Raw genomic sequence first — 23,026 nt, forward strand, 5'->3', positions numbered from 1 at the left:
ACTTGGGAACAATGTTGTGAGAAACATCGTATGCGTGAATGTATTGTACATATATACATATATAACGAGTCTGATATCGAAGAGATTGCAAGGCGTCGTTTAGTCATTTATTTGTATTTAAATGAAATTGACATTATTTTGGCATATCCTTGTAATTATAAAAAAAACAAATACTTCAGTAGAATAAATAAATGTTAAAATAAATACATACATATATTTTTTTTCTATTCAATACTGTAAATGTAAATATTGTGTCATTGTTTCTTTACATAAATATTAAAAAAGCAGTATGGCATTATTTTTATTAACTGTGAAAAAATAAAAAATATAGCATTTAGTTCTTGATAGTTGTTTTCAAATAAAGTAACTAGCCGAACTATAATAGTTTTAATGGATAAAAAAAATACGTGAATTTGAGCAACAAAAAATATTCTAAAGAAATTAAGTGATCTGCGTCACAATTTCCTTGTTTTGATCGTAGCGTAACGTTATATAGCATATAGCTTTTCTCAATAGATGGTCTATACGAAACTATTTTTTTTTTAATTCGAATAGTAGGTTTATGAAATTAGCGCGCTTAGTCATCAAACAAAGTCTTCAGCTTTATATTTAATTTGACTCAGGGTTATCTGTGTGTATAGATTGCAACTGGAAGATTGTCTGAAAAGAAAACAGACAAAATTGAGTAATGTCTCCAAATTGTGTATTAGCTTAATTTCATCTTCATATGTCCGCTGTCTGTTCGCTTACATCTTTTAAATTACTCTGTCGAGTATTCAAAAGATTGACTCTATTGAGTGATTCAAGAGGAAGTTTTATATAATACATGCGTGTTATGATATATAACAAGCCGAGAATTTCAAAGATTTGTAATGCATCCGGGTAAAGCCGGGTTGGGTCATTTGTTAAGTCATAAATAGTTTTCACCTGCAACCCGATTATGTTAGGTTTATTTTATTAAGTCACATGTGGGTACAGTTACGCCGTGGGTATGCGATAATTGCGACATAAACAGAGGCTTATGTTATTAACACTGCGTAAATGTTTACGTTTGCGATTATTCACCAAACAATATGCTTTACAATCTCATTACAGAGGAGATTAAATTTTCAAATTATCTCGTATCAGAGCGCAGGTGTTTTGATATTCAAAATCATGTGATGAGCAAACTTTAGATTTATCTTAAAAAATTATAGTGATCGAAATTTGTCGATGTAATAAATGTAATATATTTTTTGACTGAGAGTTTCTACGAAATCGTCTGAGTGGGCACCTCTGGGCAAACTGATTTAAAGACTAAGCAGCTTGCTTTGTAAGCTGTGTTTCCGATGAAGGATTTTTATTTATTTTGTTGTTTTTACAACTAAATATAAAATAAAAATGAAGAGTTTGTTTGTAATTACAAATTAACAGCTTTTCACTAAATACTACTGCTACTTACACAAAAATAAATTTTATAAATTATTGGCAGTCTGTCTATTCTTGCTATTCTTTCAAGTAGCAGGACTGATTTTGACGGAACTTTCAATTACAGATAGCTAATGTTATAAGGAGTAAATTAGGGTATTTTTATTTTATAAATGTTATTTAAAATAAAAGAAAAAGAAAGTTAAATTCCGTGCAGACAATGTCATGAAACAATCGTGAAAATAGTATTACCAATATACATAAAAAATATTACAATTATGCAAATATGGATCATTACATCCTTGCAAGCTAATAATTCTATAAACAAGTAGAGATTAGCGAACTCGACTTCCATAGAGCGTCGGTTAATACTCGTAAAATGGAAATTGGATCATAACAATATTACCATAAATAAGCTTTAACTTTGTAATAGTTATTCTAACTAGCAATTATGTCTCTCACGCAAAAGTTATCTACAAAATACTGGCACAAAACAACTGTACATAAATCTGGCCACTCGACTCGCTACAGTTTAGTGTCTATGCCAGGATAATATTGCAAGATGCATATAATGACTGCCATTGTATCGTGGATGTGGCTGCTTAATTAACGTTACCACATTTTATGTAAAAAGATCTATTTATTCACATATCTATATAGTGACCTTGATTAATTGAGATTAAAAGTAGCCATGTTTGCTATTCTAATTGCATAAAAGACAAAATAAAAATTTAAATAAAATATAATGAAAAACATGTTTTTTATGCAATTAGAAATTTATATATTTATAAAAAAACCATATTACTAATTAGGAAAGTAATAAGTAGTTAAATTAGTTCCAGTCTATTAATTAGTTTTGTCGATACTACGAAATAAAAGACATAGGTTCCTGTAAGAAAAAATATGTAAATAAAATAAAATAGTAAAGATGTGTTCTAATCGATAAGTGACACAAAACAATATATATAAGATATAATAATTTCAATTTATTATCAAAAAATCTATTCGGAAACACCAGGTAATAGACTTTAAACGAAAAGGCCATCTTTTGCACATCTGTACATTTAGTTCTTTTGGACTTATAATTTCAGTAGGTAATAAAACAATTTTCTTACTTACTTATAAAAAAACTTATACAAAATTCTTAGCAATTTTTCTAGGAAATTTATCATAGCAATGTTCTAATATACAAAACATAGAACTTATAGATACGAGTTAAAAGTTCAGATTGATGGGAGTATAAAATAATATTAATATAAAGTTAGTAATAATAAAGAAGTAGATTCATGTAACTGAACTTTGTAGCTTTATATACACAGTTATGTTCAAAAACAATATTCTTCATTATTGTCTAAGACAATTTGCATATTTTGCAGATATCTTGAGAATAATATTGATATTATTGTTGCATAACTAAGGCAAGTTGAAATGAAACTACACTAACTAAACTACTTGCCTTAGTTATGGAACAATAAACTGCTTGAACTGTACTTTACAATTATTATGACTAAATAGTATCCCGCCCCGGCATCGGACGGGCTCAATAATCCATTTTGAAACTGCGTTGATATGTCAGTCAGTAATGTTCTTCTTTTATTAAAACGAATGAAACGAAAAGATATCTTATAAAGTGCTCGTTAAAATCAAATGTAGTGAAGGACAAATTTGTTCAAAATTAAGTACTTATAATAAAAAAAGTATTTAATTAGGATTAATATCATGTTTACAAAAACACCTACGCAAATAATATATTATTTTAAAACAAATTTGATTATCATAATGCTAAATGCTGCATACATGCTATAGATATGTTGTCGCCGAATTTTACCGTAGTTTTCATTTCACATTCTTTACTCTTACGCAGCAAGCTGCTTGGAGTCCTAAATAGGTAGATAATAAGAGACAGAGGTGCTTTTTGTCCACCTATTTCTGCCGCCACACACAGACGACTTTTCACAAAGTCTACCTCGATGAAATTTAATACTTTTATTACTTCATACTATTTAATTATAAGTTAAAGTAATAAAATAGACTAATGTGTTGCGTATTTTTGCATTCTCGCTCAGAGATGAAATACGAAAATAAGCCTTAAAGTGATCTAATATCGCAAAACGCGGGCCTTCTGGCAATTATTTATTAACTTGGCAAATTCGCAGTGGATGCTCACCCTTAGTGGGTTATTTATTCCATTAACTGCCGTTGTGCCGGTTTGTGATGCAATAATATTTGCATTGCGGACTTGCTTCTGTTTTGTTACACTTATGCCAACGGGATGCTGGCGCGATTTTGTTAATTTTGTAGAATCTTTTTATGAGTAGACGGGTTTCTGTTACGTCAAATTCTGTTCTGAGCTAGGTTGGCCAACTTTGATAATTCTTTTTTCCGGATTTATTCGATGAAAAATAGGGACGTACAAATAATATTAATATAAATAGTTGCATATCAACAATATAGGATTTATAAACTGTACCATATGTATTTAAATTAGAGACTACACATCGTACATATGTACATATAGCATATTAGTACTATCTTACCAGTACTTGTACTAAATTAAACTAAACATTATACGGCCTTTATTTGCTTATTGTACATATAAATCATTAATGAATGTATATTTCCAGATTCGGAACATTTATAATTTTTCGAATATGTAATAAAAAAAATATATATTCCTCATACATATTTTTTATTAAAATTCATGAGACATTTTACTAAAATTAATCAGCATTATTTTCGCAAGTTGCCTTGTAAGCGCTGTCAACAACTTATGTTATATAACAGGGTTCAATTAATAATAAATACATATATATGTCAAATAAAGGACAATAATGGGAACTTCATCGGGACACGGGACTACGATCTGTAATCGAGACATTCCGTTTACATTAGGACTGTTGGCTACCCTATCTGTTGGGATTAATAAAGTTAGGTACGCAATGTAAAACATACTTAGTTTGTTTTTGTAATCGAAACCGATATTTAGTTATGAATGAGTATTTATTATTCGTTATATTTACTTAATAAAGATAGTATTTCTATCATCCCCTGTGGCGCTAAGATTCTAGAAATGAAATGGAGATGTAACATCAATAAAGAGTTCAATATACATAAGACAGATACCTATTAGTTTCTCAGTAATGTTAAGTTCAGTATCTACACGCTTATAGTTGCTAAGATTAATAAATTATATCATCGCAATCTGCGAATGATGAAGAGGTGGTACAGAAAGACCGTGGGGCGACGACTGCAGACTGACGATTATTTTCGCTTATCGATTTGACGTGATAACTACAAATAAAATTTATTCTTTTTATTAAATTATTTAGGTACCTTTCAAACGTAAAAATTCAATTCTTTTATATATTCCAATAAAATCATTGAATAGAATCTAGTATTTCTCCAAGATATCTGACCAGAGAATATATACGAACATATTTTGAACCATAATAATAACAACCAATACATCGATCAGGCTAGTTAATTTCTATTACTAATCCTATTCATAGTGCTTATATCTTGATGTTATCTTGTGCTATAATTGTGTTCTTTTACTTGTAAATTCTAGTGTTTGGTTTAATATTGTGTTCGATATGTTACAGCAAGTTCTAGAATTTTTAGCACTTATTTGTTTTGTGTTAACTTATGTTTTGTTAGATACTGAAAATCATGGCAATGTTATACACGACTTATTAAATAAAAGAGGCGCTATTATAACTAAATTTACTTTGTTTAGAAAATAATTTATACAATTTGTAGTTGTAATAGCTACAATTGATTTGTGTGATAGTTTTCAAAAATCTCAACTGTTATTTGATCAGTTTTAAAATGTTAAGAATTGGTTAATCGAAATTAGTCTGAACTTTGGACGATTATTACTATGATTTCATAGATGATGATGGAACGATGATAATAATCATCTATGGTCTATGACAAGGGTTTTAATAAAATTCATAAAAATAAGTAACTTCCTCATTATGGCAAATTAGTCATAAATTAGCTAATCTTTAGAATTCTATATCTGCTCTTTACAAATAAATATCAAACGAATGAAGACTTTAGCGCTGTAACGTAAAATCGTCAAACAGGAGTTGGCTTTTAAGCAAATTTCTAAGGTTCATTGTTAGCACTCTGCAAAACAACGCCTCTCTAATCAAATATTAACAAACAAAAAAATCTGCCAGAAAGAGTGACGTCAGATTAATCTTAAAGCTAATATGATATGCGCATCTTTGAGTACAAGAATCTCTTCTACAAAAGGGCCGTCGTAAAAGGTGGACATAAACAAAATTCTTTACCATGCCATGATCATACGGTTATAGTGAATGGGGAATATATATTATGATATATTATTTATGTCACTAGACAGGTAAATGCGTGACTTCCTCGGTAGTCTAGCGGTTTAGCATATCGCCTTATTTCTGATGGTCGCGGGTTCTATTCCTTGCACAATGTAAATTTGTATGATTTTGAGAATGAATATGATTGTGTGTATTAGTTTGGGTGTTTTCTATGTATATTATGTATGTAGGTATTTTTAGGTATTTGCTATATATAAAATTATCTAGTGCCTATTATCTAATACAATCTCTTATATTTTGGTACTAGATGGACCTGTGTGAATTGTACAGGGTAAAAAAAAACACGCTGACCGTCGACTTAATGAAAGAAGTAAAAAGTTTACGAGTGCGGACTAGTAACGTAATATAATAATAATAATAAATAACCCTGGACAATTACAACAGCGCCATCTAGTGCCATGGTAAGCAGAGCTCGTGTTATGAGTACTAGACAACTAACTTGTAAATACATAGAAAACACCTAGACCAATACAAACAATCATACTCATGTATAGAAATGTTTGAACCGTGCGAGGAATCGAACCCGCGACCATAGGAAGTAAAGCGGTGTGCTAAATCGCTGGACCACCGAGGCTGTCAATAATATAATATTAGTCATTAAATTGGTTAAGCCTTACGATAACGTTAATACTGAGAAGTGATACAGGTGTTATGTTAACTAATTCGTGGAATACAATATCTATACGTATAGTGAAGTGATTCAGCTCGTATATGTATAAATATATTTACAGGGTTTCATTATTACATATCCTTCAATGTCAAGATCGTTTATATCGATTAAATATGAAACATTAATAATTGAATTAGAGAAGTGTTACTTAGACGAGGTCATATTCATATCCAATCGGTTACAGGTAAATACCAAATAAAATGGTTCGTTTTTAATTTGTGTATACATACGTAAGAGTAAGAAAATCAGGAGATCTTCATTTATTGTTATTCATCACCTTTCATTTATTGTTATTGAGTTCCTGATATTTCGGCACTGTTACAATTGTCATGATCATGGGTAAACTGATTGTGTTTTTAAAGTTCTACCCGCGGTTGTTCAAGTAATTGTGATTGACTGGAATAAAAAGAGTAGTTTATTAGATATCTTTGTTCAAATAGGTAGATGTACTATTATAATTACCATTGAACAATACACATACAATAATAACTTACATTACATTAATTAATTTTTAATTTTATCATCTATTTCATTTTCTAATCAATCATTAATTTACATTAACTACTAATAGCACTTTATCCATAGATAAATCTATATTAATATGTCTGACTTTTGTTTGTGTGTGTCTTATTCCAACTTAACTGAAATTTGACCTAAAATATAGATTATATTTTGAGAATAGACATAGATAGTCTGTGTCCGTCCTCAAAATATATTTAATGTACAATTCATCTTAAAGAAAGCAGAGAAAGTCGCGAGTAATAGCTAATAAGATTTAAAGAAAATAGGTAAATATAAAACGTGATCTTATCGCTAATACAATCTCGTCCAGAGGTTGTATGTTTTCCCCATCCCAAGCACTACGTATTAACCTAATTTTGTATAGTCTGGTTAAGCCTTTAAGGCGAGGCTGCGTAACAGAGAAACAAACTAAAAAATAGTTTTGTTTAGCATCCATTGACGCCGTACATCACATCATGCACACATAAAACACACGATCCAAATTCATCTCAGTGAGTAATCGCATAAAATGTATTATCAAGAATAAATCCAACCCCTCACCAATTCCATGATGTTAAGTGACCCCGTTTTATGGTCTATAAACTTTTCTTTTGAATACGTGGCGATATTTGCCTCGACTGAATTTTGTATGACTCTCAAGTCGACGCATTACGTTATGAATGTTATGACGAATAAAATATAGCAAAGTGTTATAATATATCTTTTATAAGAGACGTAGCCGTGTCTGTATTATAAATAATAAAAATTTGTACACGTAGTACCTACTTGTACCGAAAAAGTATTTTTTATAATTTTTATTTGTTTTAAAGGCATCTTAAACTATATATGTTGTAGTAAATAGTTATCATGCCCAGGCTATTATTATAATTTTACATCTAGAAATAATAGCAACTTTAAATTTATTATACAACTATATATAAATGTAATGGGGTAAAAAAACAGTTTACCACATTGTGTTATAAATGAGTATTTATTCAAATAGAAACGTTACCTGTGAAATATACGGATACAGAAGAAGTTTCTGGAAATATACTCTTCAAATATGACATTATGAAAAGAGGTTGTTCATAATGATGTGGTTATATCACACAGGTAACTTATTTAAAGTGCGCCCTAAGAAGGGTTTTTAGGATATTCAAGAGGTTTGAAGCAGGGAAGGTCACGAAGCAGTTATTTACCTAATAAAAATTATTGATTGACCTTACAAGTAGGTATAGGCATATGAAAATTTGCTACAAAATAAGTAATGGGTAACATATTTCTGTATCATTTTCCTTATATGTAGTGAAACCATTAAATTAATTGGTTTCCCTTGGCACTGGAACTACTAAAAGCCGAAGTCTTGAATTGATTAAAACTCCAAACTGTCGGTGGATAAATTTATGTTGAAACTTTTAGTTTATAGTGTTTTGGCACTAGCAGGCCAATACAATGGCATAGTTGCGACGATATATACTAAGATTGGTGCTGCCTTTAGATAATATTATCTATCTATCTATATATCTTCATTCTAAGTATATTTCGGGATATAGAAGAACCGACCATTAAAAGCCTTTTTTTTATTCTTTTATAATATTTTATTGTTCCAACATTGTAAGAACATGAATAAAATTAAAAGATATAATATTAAAATAAGTACAAGTGGGCATCTTATCGCTAATGCAATCTTTTGCCATACAACCTTAGGAAAGAGAGTAGGACTAGTTATAAAAGACTATTTTTAACACATAAAGTAGATGACGTCTAAGTGAAAAAAGATAATAAAATAGAGTGTAAATAAAATTGTCTTAAAACATATAATAAATATTTATTTTTTCGTTTTTACTCACAGTTTTATATACAACTTTTTATTCATTAATTTTATTTATTTTTTACGAATATATTGCGATTTTGGAAACTGCTATATTTACTGGCTTTTGATGTTCCATTAGTTAGAGCCAATTTAAATTGCATGAAAATACTAATAAAGTTATTATTTTTATATCTTTTAGGTTCTTTTATATTTTTTACTTTTTATTTCGATTTCTTTAGCATTTGAGTTTAAATTGACCGTACTCGATATTACCAATTGATAATGTTACAATTATATTACGACTCATTTCACACGAAATAGTCTGCTGATAATAATAGTCTAGTCAGTAAGGTATTACATATATGTAGGTAGTCAATACGTAGTAGGTATGTTATTAAATAAACTTAAAATAAAATTATATACTAACGTATGCATAGTGCTGTTTATGCATAAAGACCACGGATACCACATACCACCTGTAAACGACGCGCGCCGACCTTTTTTAAATATTATTTATGTTTTTATTTTATTTCGTACGAAGAGGTAAAAAATATCGTATCAATTTGCACTCACAATCAAGTATAAATATAATAATGATATCTTATTCTTAAATTGTTTCAACAAAAAATAATCATTAAATAGATTAATCAGATAAAATCTTATATGACTTAACTTACAGATACAATAACAGAATCACATTAACAAACAAAAGACTTATTTTCTTTAAAGATAGTTAAAAATATAAGAAGCCAGAATTTACCTTGGTCTACTAATATTTCATAATAGCTGATGTTGACAACAAAACAACAAAACTAACCGTTAGACAAGCTGTTCACACAACAGGAAGGGAATACACCGACATTTGTAAAGTTATTATTGATTTTATTCAGTACAGTAAAAGTTTTCTGTGCTGTAAGAGAATAGCAGCTTTTGTAGCTAACTTGTCCATTCCACTCGGTTGCAGAGTATATTGCAAGACAAATTGTGAGTCCGCCAAGAGCGATTTGTTAAATTCGCATGAATGTATACACATTTGATCCAGGAATATTTGAAATATTTTATTTGTATCCTATATATACATGTGAGTGAGTGACGACCACGGACCGGAACACGCACCGTGGGAAGGCCTCCGACGAAGTGGACCAATGATCTGGTCAAGATCGCTGGAAAGCGTTGCGAGCGGTGCTGGACCGATGGTTGTGGAGATTTTTGGGGTAGACCTTTATTCAGCAGTGAACGTATTCCAGGATGAAATAATTATGATGATTTTTTTATGTGACTGGTAAGTCAAATTAGTTGATATTTATAAATAGAAATTATAATATTTTAGCTATAGTATCGTAGGAATTAGTCAAAAGAAATTTAAAGGCACGTAGTACAAAATTAGAAACTAAATAACAACATTTCAAACAGTAAATTGAAGAACGAAATCACGACTTGTTCTACAAGTCGTGACTTCGTTCTTCAATGTATTCAAGAATTTTGTTTTTTAGTGAGATTTGCTTTTCCGTATTATTAATATATTACTTAAAGTGTACCTAATAAGTAAAACAGTATACTTTTCATAGTTTAGAACTAAATGGAGCGCAGATAATTTTTATTTAATTTATTTATACTAAATTGATTATATTATCTTGTTATTTCCCTGTAAACGAATTAAATGTTAAATACATTATTCGACAGCTACTTTACTTTTAACCGTATATTAATTCTATATAGGGTATTAATAAGTATTGAATTCATTGATATTAATGGAACTACTCACTAAGTATCTTGGACAGCAATTTATATATAATCTTGTATAACCACAAAATAATAGTCATAAGCAAAGATAACATAAGCGGGTAATTGAATAACTTATATATTTATTTATTGTACAAAGTCTATAGTCACATACTTTAGTTACAATACAGAATTCAGTGTTATTGCAATCGTAGTTTCGTAAAATAAAAATGAAATGAAATGATTGCATATCTCTTAAACTTTATTTAAATTGATTCAAGTTCTTATATGTAGTATTAGTATTACTTATCGAAATATCCGAATAATTTTAACAACGTAAAACTTATAAGCATTATTATTAAACTTTGCCAGTGTGACAATATTAGTAAGAAGTTGTTTTGTTATTTTTTTCTTATATTATTATTTCCAGCTTGTCTACATTTCTTTTATTTAATTCGGTTTCAGACCTCGTTTCAGTTGATCTCAGTTGTCTCATTTGATCCAGAGAGTTGATGCATTTTTAAAACAAAAAGAGCTCTATTTACATCTGCCCAAGTCAAGTGTGTTCTTAAGAGCCGGGCTCAGCTAAATCTCCTCAAATTAAATTTTAGGCATGATAAATCTAACAACATTAAAATATTCAAATCTTGTTCATAACTGCTTTGAGCTGTCTTAATGTGAATCGTTAAATCGGCAGCGGCTTCTTTACTTTTGTAATCCAAATGATTGGGGTTTATTAGGCAAAGGAATAAAGCAACGATTGATTTGAATAATTTTGAATATGGAACCGGTTTGCGATCGGGATAGGGTTAAGTCTTTGGATTTTACGCTTTACGCCTATTGTATTAAAGCGATTGCAATATCTAGGGCAAGATGTTATATATATATATATACTTTATTACACTTTTAAATACAAGATTTTACATATTTTGTTAGCTATGAATCGAATATTTGCAAAGAAATAGCTTTCATTATGATCATAGATATTTACTATTAAAGGCAATAGAATAGTGATATTTACCTATTAGAAATATTACCTACCTAACTTTCAGAAGTCCAGTCATTGAACTTGTGTACGAACTGAATATAAAGCGAAATAGAAACTTAGTCCTATTGATGAAATAGAACGCTGACCATATTATATAGAAATTCCTTGAAAGGATGAACAGTATTCATGGAAACGTTTTACAACAAAGTGTTTCCAATACTCCAGGAAATTAGTTGGTTTCTGATACTTACAATAGAATATAATATAAAATGGATTTTTTTTCGCATTCAGCCTTTATTTAGGTTAATAACCTTTATGTTCGAGCTTTCAACCTCGACTGGTGTCCCGACAGCATATACCGTTTTCACAAGTAGGTGCACCATTTCCTAAGAGTGCTCCATAATAATGGTATTTAGTATATATGTATTTTAGAACAACGAGAAGGATATATGCTTTAGGAGGGACAATCATGATCAACAAAATATAAATAAAATATTCTGAGACAAGCGCAAAAGAAAATAGAGAGTAATGGCAATTAATAATCCATTGCAACCACTTCCACTTCCACGCGGTCTACCCCGGAAATCATCATGGTTAATGCCTGATGAATTCGCTACGATAGTTGAACTGAAATGACTTCATACTGATATAGAATGAGTCCTCCATCCTCCACTTATAGACCGATTGCGCAGGTGGAAGCATCACTCAATTGTCGTCCATATAAAAAATCTGTGACAAAGTAAAGTACATGTTTTGAAAGTATAATAATTCATTTTTACAATAACAATAATGAGTTATTCGTAATGAAAATTGCTTACAAGTAAGTTTAGGAAAGTGAGTCAAAAGGGACTAAATCTCGCAATTACGTTGTAGCATTCTAACAATAACTGTTGTCGACAATTCGCAAAGTTGCTATTTGGGTGAAGCTGTTTTAAGGGTAGCGAACAAAACAGGCTATTGTTTTTAGATACAATGGGGAGGGGTAAATTGTGTGCTTGTCAAGGTTCTAAAAGGGTCACATTAAGGTATTAAGAGGTAAAATAAGCTATGGCAGTTTAAACTGATTCATTTGTAAATTGTTTAATGTTATCATAAAATCTACACATTTATATACTACACATAGAAACTATTATCAAAATAATAGTTATATCTTCGTGTATAGGTTTTACATGAATATAGTCCTGAAAATTTTCATTATAATAATATCTTCTATCTATCTATTTGTTCTGGTTTCTCAAATATGCAGTTATTATGGGGATCTCAAATTATGCTCCTATTTTTAAATCACAGTGGTGGCAATCATATAAGTATTATTAAATTAGAGATAATTTTTAAAATCGTTTTGGTTCGAATTAAACTATTCAGCCTCTCCTATTTTAGCTAGCAACTTGCTTAGTAGCCTCTTATCGGCGAAGGAGCCAATTAATGGAGTCGGATACTGTAGTCCCATTTATGAGAGGTCTTATAATTGTCTCTCTCACAGATGGGGCGTTAATGTTATGATGATAGCTAACAGTTAAAAGACTAGGATATATGTATTTCTGTTGGTGGTCTGCGGTGGTAAATATGTATAGTTACTAGCTGTACCCGCGACTTCGTCCGTGTGGAATTTAACTTTATTTTTCTAAAATAAAAGTAGCCTCAGTTACTCCTTATTACATCAGCTACCTGCCAATAACAGTCCATTTAAAATCGGTCCAGCGATTTCAGAGATTAGCCGAAATAAACAAAAAGACAGACAGACAGACAAAAATTGTAAAAAAAATGTTTATTTTGGTGTATGTACCGTATGTATATTCATATGCGTGTAGTAAAAAACTAACCGAAGATAATATAGGGTACGGAAGCTTGACATATTTGTACTCCGGAATGGTAACACGTGAGTTGTATAGGCATTACGTGATATCCGTAGTGCAGTTCATGTATATAGGTTACCACTTACCTTCAGGTTGACCGTCATCTCATTTGCAATTTCTGTCGCATAAAAAAAATTGTTTATCTGTTACAAAGAAAAAATGAAATGTATTTATACCATTATGTGAAACTGTATAATATTAGTCAAAATATTATTTTATTCTCTTAGTATTTGTTAAATGACATATCTGAGGTATATAGAATATATACCATATCCAAGTTTGCGTGAATTGTGGTACGTAAGTAAATAAGTATATTTTTATAAACTAGAAAGTGGTTTAGAAAAGGATACATAAAACTAGTAGAACATTTTCACGCAAACGAACCAGAACAGCTTTTTACATAAAGAAACCCGTGTAAATTGCATAGGTAATTACCGGTTTAACAAAGAGGATAACCCGGTAAAATCCAACTTTAGTAAACTGCTTCAATAAAATGTTGTGTGGAATTAAAATATCTCAATACAAAAGTTTTCATTAGTTTTATCTAAGGTCGCTTAAAACCACGTCTAGTATAACCTAGTCGAAACTAACTTTACCTTTAACTCTATTTATAGCTCGGGCGGCAAACGCACCTGAGGCATTCCTAATGTTAACTGATTAAAGTTTAAGTGAAAATAATTTATTCATATTATTAAGGATTAGACATTTTTATTTTTTGCAAAATATAGTTAATTTTAATTGATGAAACAGTATATATTTTTTACACTATAATATAATCTTCTATCATAATTTCTACTATAGAGTTTGATTAGCTTCTTAATTTATCTTATATACAAGGACTCGCACCATCAGCAAATTGCAGGAGCGTTGTCGGCTATTTAAGGAAGAAAACGCACGGTGGAGTCCATATAAGTCATCAAGGAGGTTCATCCAGGGGATCATAGTTATAATTATCGTTAATTTATATTTTAGTGAGTTGTACAATGATGGAATTTAGCAGATGGTATGTAACCAAACAGTTCCTCAATATATTTCTTGTAATACCATTTAATTATTCGTGTTACATCGTGCTAACTCTCCTTAATTTTCATTTAAATTACACAAAAAATTATCGCTGAAAATGTAGACAGGTGCGGAGAGGGTCATTCTTTTATAATTCCCTATATTTTCTAATAATTATCTACTAATAATAGATCCAATATAGTTTTGAGGAAAGTAAGCTTCGGAACGACTGCACTGATTTGGGAAATGAGTGAACTTATTGTTTTAAAACTAAATTTTACGAGAGGTTCATCAGTTTTATTATATTATTATATACAAATCACATAAATATACATAATATATTATAACCCGGGTAAAATCAGGACATTCCTCTACATACTATAAAAGCAACAGTCGTTATATAATATTCAACGAGCTCATAACCAGTTCTGTAATCCGCCATATCGCCAATATGTTGCCTACATTCGTAAAATAGGCTGGACACGTGCGTTTGCATACAAAAACAGCCGATATCCGTCGACACAGGCCGTCGAGACCCTTTGATATAACGTCAATAGTGTTCACACCATGTGAAATTTATGTTTACTTGTTGTTCTGAACGGTGGCTTGTTACTACAACCAACAACTAGGTGATGACACTCTCAAACATATACGTATATTACGTAACATACGCAAGATATTAACATTTAGACTTCTGATAATTGAAATCTAAATTATAATTTATACTATCTATACTAATATAATATAGGGCTGAAGATTTTATATTTTGTTTGATTAGCAATCTAAGAAAACACTAGTAAGTATTGAAAAATTCTTTTCGTATTTATATAATCCTATAACTAGATGAAGACTATATAACACCCGCATTGTGGAGATTGTTTAAATTTATGGGAATGAGCATTAAATTATTAAAAAATAATAAATATCTTTATTAATAAATTCTTATTTTGCGCAGCAAAAATTTCTTAATGAAAATTGTAAGTTTATTGAAAGGCTTTGATCACCTATTAAAAAGGATTACTTAGGTGAAGACTGTGTATATGCACACATATGATCCTTACTTATAATCTTGTTACTTGTTCAGGCACAGGATTTTCATTATCAAATAATTTGGACATTTTGAGAACTATATATGTTAAAAGTCTGATATAAAAATACCAATTGAGACTCTAGAACAGACTTGCTTGCATAAAACATGGGTTTACGAAAAACTAGATAAACTTAGATAGGCTTTTTAAAATATAAAGGATTTGCACAGGAGATAATGCGGTAAGCATCAAGTTTATAATAAAAAATGAAGCGATCAATCTCTATATGGTATTTACTTGTTTTTCCTCATCGCCATGTCTCATGATGAATTATAACAAACAACCCATCACTGATGATGTATGCGCAGATTATGTGGCATCAATCTACTAGCTAGCTACAGAATTGTCAGGAGCTATGCACAAATATCAAGATGAAATGAGTTATTTTTATCGTATTTTATGTTAGAATTCCGCGAAAACGTCTTTTGTTAGATCATGTAAATTTTTTAAAAAGCATTCTAGCTTACAATCTTAAAGTAAAGACATCAATGTTCGCATTGACTTGAATCTGGTTAATACAAAAAATAACCATGTGGAAACGTCTGTAACAGTAATAAAGTATTATTTGTACTAGTAATAGTACTGTACGCTCCATCGACAAGAGCGCAGCTCTTAAATTATTAATGAATGAATAGTGCTGTTAAATATAAAAATAGCTTCTGTATTAAAATATAATAAAAATGTAACTGATAACTGAAATTGATTGCGGTACAGAAAATATATATATTTTTATTTATTTCTGTTGGTCCATGTATAGTCAACAATGTCCTGCTCCTTAATCCCTGATATACGAGGAAACTTCATCAGCATAATAGAAATAAATATAAATATTGGCAAAATGTTAATAGATTTCGATGGAGTTATCACTATATTATTCTAGTAATCTTCAATTGAAATTCAGTGTTCGTTATCGGTTTACAGACAAAAGTGGCGGGGTCAGCTAGTCTTTTAAATAAATAAGTTAAAAAGTTGACGGCCGCGGTGATCTAGCGGTTGAGCACACCGCTTTACGTCCGTTGGTCGGGGGTTGGATTCCACGCACGGTGCACATTCATGAGTATGATGACCTATGGATGTTTTCTATGTATATTATGTATTTACAAAATAATATATCCAAGTATTTATATCGGTTGTCTAGTACCCTCAACAGTGAACATAAGCTCTGCTTAGCGTGAGATGGCGTTGAGTTACATAATTGTCCAGGGTTATTTATTATGAACAAGATCAGCAAATATAATATATTCAGAATTAACGGAAACATTGCTTAAAATACATAAGATTATATTCAAGTCAAAAACCATTCTTCTTCTATTCCATCCGTTGAAAATGAACACTTGAATAAAAAGGTGCTTTACATTGCCATATGGCAGAACAGAACGGTAACTTTGAAAAAGCATTTCCGCGGAATTCCAAGGCAAAATATTATTCTTTAGTCGAATTGAGCACGCTTCGTCGCGCAAGACGGATGCACCGGCAGCGAGATCGTATAACAGACAACAAATGCACATTTAATATTTTCAATTTCAGTATTCACATTGTACTGTAATGTGAACCTTATTATATGAAGTTTAAGAATCCAAGTTTGCATGTATACTTGTTAGAAGACCAACTACGACAGAGCAGTTTGTTAAAGTAGCTCAGTAATGTGAAAATAATAATTTTGATTCACTGCCTGCGAAAGGTGATAATATATATACACGCAATATTTGGTTCAATAGACTAATTTCTATGACTTATTTATGGTTTTAAAATGTTAAATAATTGCTTATAGACATCATTAATACAAGTACATGAAAAAATAGATTGATAATTATAATATCTATAATACTTTGTATTTCTAAATAATATTATACGTGTTTATTTACCTTTTTTTTTAGATTAGAAAGGCAAATAAGCTGACGGTGTACTCAATGGAAAGTTATAATTATTGGTTCTATGTATATAAGAACAGGATTCCTGTCATAGCGTTGTAATTCTGTGTAGGCCTCAAGTGATCATACGGATAGCAAATGACCGTAATATTAACCAGAGGGGGGATTGTTAGTAATGTGAATATATGATCTTATTGCTAGCAATGTACCATATTGACCAGATAAATTCTTGGTGAATTAAAATATCCTCCGCTGGTTAAAATAACAGTTTATAGCACCATTCGATTGTCATACAAAAAAATCTTAACCAGAAAAAATATACACAGGTACCAATAAATCAGGTATAATAAATGTAAAATTACCTGTCTCAGTAAATTACAGTCAGGATTATAACATATTCTAATCTAAATTTGTAACATTCAGACAAATTTAGGTGAGACTTTAAAACACTAGGTGGGAGCGGTGCACCGGCATGTAAATTTTATTACTATAAATGAAAATTTATATGGCGTGAATAGGATTTAATAACTTTGAATAATGCAAAGTGAATAAAATAAGTGAATAATTTTGTTTTAAATAAGTTTTATGATAATAAAGTCTTATTTAAAGTTTTCTACCACTATGGTAAGTTTTTTGCGATTTCAGCTATATAGGTATATATATTTCTAGGCGAGGCACGGAAAGGACTAGAGGAAGTGAAATTACTGGCTATGAATTACAGACGGATGAGTGTCTTTAGTTTTTTTGCTGGAAATATTCTTTATATAGCAAATGACATGAAAAAAGAATACATATGATAATATGGCTATTCCAAGCCGCTTGGCCAGACTGGCTATACCTACTACGCTAAATCCTCGTATTATAAATTATTGGGACGCAGTACTAAGGGTATATGTCTTTATTGTTAGTATTCTGGAAATAGTTTTCATATAGTAAGTAACATGAGAAAGTAAAAATACCATAAAATGCTATGCCAAGCCGCTTGGCCAATCTCGCTAAACTACACTAAATCCTCGTATTATGAATTACTGGATACGAATTACTATGAATCGTTCTCTTTTAAATGTTTTCTGTAAACATTCTTCATGTAGTGTAAGATAATAATCGACACGAAAAAAATATCAATGATAATATGCTTTACCAAGATCGCAATAATACGCTAAATCCTCGTATCTGTGCACTGTGTAAGATTATGTATAATGAAAGCCACAAAGTTTTCACTTAAAATTATACTTTACATGTATGGTTAAACAGTGTTCCTATTGTTTCCACAAAATCACGGTACATAAAAAGCACGAAAAATAATTATTATTGTTAAGGAAAATTTGAATATCGACGAGTTATAAAATTCAGTATTTTCCTTGCTTCTATTCGTTGAGATTATCATTAGCTTACGTATACACCATTGAGATTATCACGTACAATCATACTAATCTTCTGTTAATGGTTAATACCGCTTAGGACGAGCGGTCGGCTAAAAAAATAATTAACTTTCCTTGTTAATTTGAATGGGGTCAGCTTTGACTCGGTTTTACACAAAAAAATATTATATTTTCACGGATTTAGAGGCCTTGTTAAATATAATAACATTAATTTAAAAATACATTAAATCGAGCATACGTTTCGCTCATTTGCAAGGATTATTGTACATACATCAGGTATTAGTAAAGATATAACTTTTTAATTTCTAGATATATGAGAATAGAACTAACACAGAATTTAACAGGAATCTTACGACTATATGTTACTGAAAACAATACCTACATCGGTTTTGACATTTCTGAGATTAGCGCATGTAAACTCACAAACAAATAGATAAAACTTCAAAATATCATAGTTTGGGTTGCAAGATTTGTTGAACTGTGGGTATGTATGGTATGTTGAATTGTAGTATTGCGTTGGATTACTCCATCTATGTCTATTGGCAGTTATAAACTTATAATGATCTTAGCCTGTTTATAACTACTTTAATTTCTATACTGGAACATATATCTAAAGCTACGTTAGCAGGCTCCTACCAGATTTAGTTGGACATGGAGAGAGACAAGAGCTGTTAAACGTACACCCGGGTCCATTCCCAAGAACTGCTTGAAGTTTTTCTTTTTGCCACATGAAATTTACCTCTTATAAAAACAGTGAACCCTAAAAAATAATAATGAAACCATTTGAAGTAGGAAATTAGATACTAAATAATTATAAAGTGGAAACTTGGTAACATGAAACCGAAATTAGAATAATCCTAAATAAAGGTAAGGGGAAATACAAAGAAAAGTTCCAAATCTTAATTAGGAAAGGGAAATTCTGCGAAAGACATGTTATAATAAAGTTATTGCCTAACATTGTTCGTATTTTCATCAAAAACTGTGTAACTGAAATTTTCTGAAATAATATTTTCATTGTGTGATAACCAAATGTTAGATTTATTTACTTATGGAGGGTGAGATAAGGCAGTGAAATTGCAGTATATGGAATTCCTGATATCTTAGTCTTCCGGTGTACTGGAATGTAACATAAGACAAGTGCTACAGGCATCACATAATGAGTTAATTTTTATAGTGTTGTTCATGTTTATAGGCGATGGTTATCACATTCGCTTTTTGCCATTCTAATTACACAAATATATTTTGATTACTATGAATTTGTTCTATTTAAATATAGTGTGTTTATATACATTTCAACTTGAAATATGGACTTTTACGTACATTATTTGTTGAAAAGGAATAATAGACTAGTTTCTTGCTCATACTAATTGACTCAATTTGAATTTCGATTGAGCGATAGAATAAAACAAAATAAAATATATTCAAAAGTTCTCACAATTAGGTTAATTCGAAAAAAAATTATATCTATTTCAGAAAGTTGAATATGTATAAATACATACATGTAGTTATGACATTATCACATTAATGATAGTATCTCGGTATAAAATATGAGTATAAAGACGAGGTGAGATACCTTTATACATTTAAAACAATATCATGTGCCATCAGCTTCAAAATCAAGCAATAAGACATTCGTTTATGACCAATCCAGTTTCCGTTATCACGTACCCGAGAAAACTACTCGAAAATTGTAAAGGCGTTTCTATATCAACAAAAAGCCGATAAGCTTCGGGTTCCTGAGTTATAGCCCCTTCGTCTACGATATACCGGTAGATTGTTTTACCCTTCCTTTGATATATACTCTTTTATATTGGGACGAGATTTTCCCTTTGATTTATTGCCCCGAGCGTACGCCCTATGGGATCTTTTTGAGTAGTCAAAAACTGGCTTTAATTTTGTTTGGCCCGAAGGTAAGGCTAGGCTAGGAAACGTTTGTGGGCTTATGGTTGAGAAGAATCAAAAACTATCTGTGTATACCTTCCTTTGAGTATGATTTCGTTTGAAAATGTTAATAATTGGAAACGTACAGAAGAATGCAATTTATATGAGGAGAGCTGTTAGCATGTTTTTTATTCTAATTACTTAAAAAATGTCGTTATTGAATTCATATAATAATCTTAGCTATGTTTCTTTCTTCTTTCATTCACTTTTATGGTACATTCTTCATTCCAAATACTATTTAATGACGAGTTTCATTCGTTAAAGTATACATTCTAATCAATAAAAATATAATAATAATATTATCGCAGGACAATTCACACAGCGCCATTTAGTCCCAAGCTAAGCAGAGCTTGTGTTATGGTTACTAGACAACTAATGTAAATGTGTAGATAATTTTTGTTACATAGAAGGCATTGAACCGCTTCATAAACATATTAAGATAAGGAAATTATTTTATTATATAATTTTATTGTTATGCGTTTTCCTTGTCTTGTTGTATTTTTTACATTTTTTACTGTGGAATGATATCTATAGTAATATATATAACAGTGTAATTTTAAAAACGTAGCTGTCTGCCTGTTTGTTACATTTTCACGACTAAACGTTTGAATGGATTGATAGAGTATCCCGAGAGGGATATATCCTTTATCTTAAAAAATCGTACAAAGTTGCGGGTGACAGCTAGTCATGTATAAATAGACATTAGTATTATAAACATTTTAATTCAACAGACCACATCCACGTGTAAACCTTTTTGGTTTATTCGTCAAAGTTGACGCTTTTCAACTTTGACGAATTGCTTTTCGTTTTGAAAGCGGCTTTTTTTATTGTTTAACACAAAGCATTTTTGTTGGGGTTTTCACGGTGATTGACATTTACACCTGGGAGGTTTTTGTACTATTTTATTACGGGGGCGCGCATGGCTTTTCATCGGCGAAAGGTATATTTTGAAAAATGATGGATGGTGTAACTGTGAAACGGCGATTTATCGGATTTTCATTACGGGGCTGACGTATTTTTTATTCAAATGACAAATATCGATGTTTTTGGTAGGCTGCGGTAAAACGTTTCTTGTGTAGCGATATTTCTTCAAGATTTACCACTGTTATACTGTTACTTTAAGGCGAGCTGGTTAAATAAGACTATTAGGAACGGACTTAGTTAATGAATTTAGTTTATTAAGTTGTGTTAATATTATTAATACAAAAGTCTCTATGTAAGTTTTCTATGTGTGAATATAGGACATAGTCTATCTGTGTACCAAATTGATGCACCGGATGTTTTAATTAATTTAATAATTTGGTACATAGATAGACTATGTCCTATATTTACACTTACAAAACTTTTCTGGATTCACAGTCTCCAGTCACTGTATCCAGTAATGCACCCATACTGGATACAGTGAGTAATTAATAATTGATTGGTGAATAGCCTTCGTGATTTATAATAACTATAAAAAAGTAACCGTTAAAAGTGACACCGGTGAAAACTTAGGTAATAGGTCACTTTTTTATAATTAAAATATAGAAATTGAAAAAAATGTAACAGAAATAAACATTTAATATTTAAACAAAATAATTTTATATAATCGTGCATGGATGAATAATAATGGGCAATGCCCGAGTAAAGCATTTTTATAAACAGAGAATATAAAGTCTTTAATACTAATATTTCAGTTTGAGGGGAATAGTTGTTAAAATATCGTAATATTTAATAACAGCATACATAAAAAAAAGGCGAAATAGAATGAAAGTTAAATTCCAAGTGTAACAGAATATTTTTTTAACTCCTATTTCAGTCACTGCAAAAGTATAAACTCCTTAAATTCTGTATCAGTAGTAAAAAGCAAGTAGTCCTTAGATTACATTCTTTTACAACTTTGTACTATGTATTTCATAAATGTAGTTAAGGTTTTAAATATTAAAAAGCAGAAATATTGGAATAGAAACAGACATTCGAATTTTAAACAAAATAACTTTTTAAAATCATAACCCAGTGGATTGTAGCAAAAGTACGCACTAAGTCCTTAAATTCTGAAATAGGACAATATAAAGTTCCGCCCGCCGCCGCCGTCGGCGCGTTCCCTTTCATTATCTTGGCAAATTAAATTCTCACAAAGATAAATATGATAACATTAAAATATTCATGGACGGGTAAAAGTTGCAAATTTTTCGTACTTTATTTTAATTTGTGACTTTGTGAGATTAACATTATTAAGTATTATTAGTATTGTTATTATAACATTATTAGTATTGTTCATCGCTTTAGAACACCTGTTCAAAAGCGACGAACAATACTGGTATTTATTTTTATTTATACTTTTTATTGCACCATATACAGAAATTAATTAATAAATCTACATGAAATAATACATAATATTGTTTTGACAAAATTAAAGAAAAATCACTTTCATTAGTTTTCATT

The sequence above is a fragment of the Achroia grisella genome, unplaced genomic scaffold (genome assembly GCF_030625045.1).
Source record: "Achroia grisella isolate CSIRO2021 unplaced genomic scaffold, CSIRO_AGI_Agris_v1 utg702, whole genome shotgun sequence".
NCBI lineage: Eukaryota > Metazoa > Arthropoda > Insecta > Lepidoptera > Pyralidae > Achroia > Achroia grisella.